Source organism: Echinops telfairi, unplaced genomic scaffold (genome assembly GCF_000313985.2).
Source record: "Echinops telfairi isolate 266 unplaced genomic scaffold, ASM31398v2 ScPeMD7_7;HRSCAF=31, whole genome shotgun sequence".
Taxonomy (NCBI): Eukaryota; Metazoa; Chordata; class Mammalia; order Afrosoricida; family Tenrecidae; genus Echinops; species Echinops telfairi.
In genome coordinates, this window is record NW_022103904.1 from 29,670,291 (window position 1) to 29,674,276 (window position 3,986).

Here is a 3,986-nt window from a genome sequence, read left to right on the forward strand (position 1 = left end):
TCGGTTCTCCAAAGTTCCCAGACTTCCACTGACACGTAGCTGAGCGAATCTCCATTCAGTCATATCCTTAGTCATTTTTATTTTCTTGAGCATGACATTTTTCTATACCTACAGTATTGCCCATGAGAATGCTTGACTTCCGTTGAAATTTTGTCGGGAAAGGTCAGGTGTTTCACCACAAATTTCCACCAGAAATTACTTTTACATCAGTTCATTGGTGCTTCAAGTGCTTTCTCATACCTTAACTACAAGCTTATATCCAGGAGATTCTTGAAGAAATTATCCTTCTGGTGCTTAGCCTGCTCTACTAAATGGGGCCTCAAACAATTTCACTTATCTCAGCTCAACCCTTACCTCCTGGACTTGCTTGGCTGTGAAGGAAAGCCGTGAATCCTGCATTTCCTGGGCTGCCCTTCTGATTTGCCTCACCTGCAGTTATGTTTCTCATTTCAAGAGTCCTCACAGGAATGAATATTACTGTGGTCAACAAGCATTACAATTTCCCATAATCATTAGGATATGGGCAGCTTTTCATCCTGAAGTTCTGGTGGATCCTAATTACAATAAAGAATGAAGCTTAGGTAACTTCCTGTGCTTCACAACAAGGTTTGCTCACTGAGGTTGTTAGCTTATCATCCCTAATTGGCCAGTAAACACAGGTGGGGTTATTTGAAGAGCGGCAGAGGGATACATGGCTTGGTCAGCCTGCAAGCCAGGAAACAGACTTCTGGGAAGCTGGGGAAGGGAAGCTTCACCTGGTGTCTCCCTTCTAGCCATGCATAGGACTGATGGGCATTGTGGGGAAGCAAATATTTGCATTATGTCTCCCCGCCAGTGTGGCAAGCAACGATCTGCCAGGCTGGGAGTGTGAGGCTCTCCCTGGTGTCTACCGGTAGGCCAGGCAACAGACTTCCTGGCAGGCTGTGGAAATGGGTCTTCACAATGAATCACCACACAAGCCAGGAAATGAACTTCCCAGACTACTGGAAAAGCAAGGCTCAACCAGGCGTTTCCTTGCAGGCCAGGCAAGGGACTTCTGGTCATGTTTTGGCAATTAGGCTTCCCTCGGCATCTCCCTCAAAGCCAGGCAAAGGACTTCAGGTCAGGCTGGAAAGCTAGGTTTTGCCCTGCATCTCTAAAAGGCCAGGCAATTGACTTCGCAGCATGTTGTGGAAGTGAGAATACTTTAGCGTCTCCATTCAGGCCAGGGAATGGCCTCCCATTCAGACTGAGAATCGCAGATTGGCCCAGTGTCTCCCAGCAATCCCAGCATTGAACTTCCGGGAATGATGGGGAAGTGAGGATTTTCCTGGCGCCTCACCGAAGGCCAGGCAACAGAGTTCTGGGTTATGGCAATATTGTAGGTATAAAAAAATGTGATGGTCAAGGAAGTACAAATGGTTAAAGATATGACTGAAGGGAGGTTCGCCCAGCTACGTGACTGTGAGAACTGCATTCACAGAAACTCATGAATAAAGAGTGTTTTTTTAAAACGAAAAGTGCCTATCAAGAAATCATCGTACCTATAGCTACCCAAAATCAAAAGTCCAACATCATCCCCCTGGACTGACCTTCAGGATGCAAAAAACCCGATGCCTGGCGAACCAGCACTTCCTCAGCCTGGTCTGAAGTCCCTTGCATGGCTTAAGGAAAGACTCCGGGGAAAGCCTTCCTTCCCCAGCCTGGTAGGAAGTCTGTTTCCTTGTGTTCCTGGAGAGCCCAGGCGAAGCCTCACTTCCCCTGGCTACCCAGAACTCTGCTGCCTGGCCTTTGGGGAGGCACCAGGAAAATCCTCACTTCCCCAGCCTTCCCGGAAGTTAAATGCCTGGCTTGCTCGAATACGCTGGGCAAAGCCACTCTTCCCTGTTTGACTGTGAGACCCTTCCGTAGCCTGAATGGAGACGCAAAAATATTCTCACTTTCACAGTGTGCTGCGAAGTCCATTGCCTGGCCTTTGCAAGACCCAGGGCAAAACCTGGCTTTACAACCGGACCAGAAGTCCTTTGTCTGGCTTCAAGGGAGATGCAGAGGGAAGTGTAATTGCCACAGCCTGACCAGAAATCCCTTGGATGGCCTGCAGGGAAACGCATGGTAGGGCTTAGCTTTCCCAGTAGTCCGGGAAGTTCATTTCCTGGCTTCCGTGGTTACTCATGGCGAAGACCCATTTCCCCAGCCTGCAAGAAAGTCTGTTCCCTGGCCTACCGGTAGGCACCGGGCAGAGCCTCAAACTCCCAGCCTGCCAGGTAGTTGCTTGCCACGCTGGCGGGGAGACACCATGCAAGCCCTTGCTTCCCAACAATGACCAGAAGTCCCATGCATGGCTAAAAGGGAGACACCTGGCAAATCCTCCCTTCCCAAGCTTCCCGGATGTCTGTTTCCTGGCTTGCAGACTGAAGAAGCCATGTATCCCTCCGCGTCGTTCAATTAACCCCAACTGTGTTTGCCGGCCAATTGGGAACTATAAGCTAACAGCCTCAGTGAGCAAACCTTGTTGTGAAGCACAGGAAGTTACATAAAGCTCCATTCTTTATTGTAATTAGGACCCACAGGAACTGCAGGATTAAAGGTTGCCATATTCTAACCATTATCAGAAATTGTAATACTTGTTGACCACAGCAATATTCAGTCCTGTGAGTAATCTTGAAATGAGAAACATAACCGCAGGTGAGGCAAATCAGAAGGGCAGCCCAGGAAATGCAGTATTTATGGTTTTCCTTCCCAGCCAAGCAAGTCCAGGAGGTAAGGGTTGAGCTGAGATAAGTGAAAATGTTTGAGGCCACATTTAGTAGAGCAGGCTAAGCACCAGAAGGGTAATTTCTTCTTTTTATTCAAGAATCTCCTGGAGATAAGTTTGGAGCTAAGATATGAGAAAGCACTTGAAGTACCATTGAACTGATGTAAAAGCAATTCCTGGTGGAAAGGTGTGGTTAAACACCTAACCTTTCCTGACATAGAGTTTCAGCGGAAGTCAAGCATTCACGTGGCAATGTTGTGGTTATAAAAAATATGGTGCTCAAGAAGTAAAAATTGATAAAGATATGACTGAAGGGAGGTACGCGCAGCTACATGTCAGTGGCAGTCTGGGAAATTTGGAGAAACAAATCCACAGAAACTCGTGTATAAAAGAGTGTTTTATATAAATGTGAAGTGCACATCAAGAATGCATGCTACCTATAGCTGCCCATGATCATAAGTCCAACATTATCCCATATGTGCACCAACTTTCAACAAGGCCTTATACCATCTCACAAAAATAGACAAAATGATGACGACTGCAAGAGGAAAGCCAAGTCAGTGAAAGGGAAATCATCTCAAGATTGGCATGGGTCTCCACATGGCTGTCCCGCACCCAAGGCTATATCACAATAGGTCCATGTGGCTTCTGCTCAGAGATGTCCTACAGGAAGTGAGCCTTGGAAGCAAAAGCAGTTAACTGGCTAAAGCATCTTCCCCCTGGACTGACATTCACAAATCAAAAGACCGGAGACATGGAAAAGCGAGGCTGACCAAGCCATGTATCCCTCCGCCCTTCAATTAACCCTACCTGTATTTATGGATCAGGTTTGGATGAAAAGTTAACCTCATAGAGCTACCTTGTTGTGAAACACAGGAAGATACATAAAGCTCCATTGTGTAAAGTAGTTAGGATACACAAGAACCTGCAGAATTCAAGGTTTCCCATATCCTGATGATTATGGGAAATGGTAATGCTTGTTGACCACAGAAAAAGTAAGTGCTAGGGGAATTCTTGAAAGGACAAATGTAACTTTGGCATCAATTCACCAGCATGCCCTGAAGTGTCTTGCCTGGCTTGTGGGGAAATGCCGGGAGAAGACGCACTTCCTCAGCCTTCTTTTAAGGCCCTTGCATGACTTAAGGGGAGATGCCAGAGAATGCCTTTATCCTCTAGCCTGCCAGGACATCCTTTCCCTGTCTTTTGTGGAGACACCTGGCAAAGCCTGGCTTTCCAGGCCTGCACAGAAGTT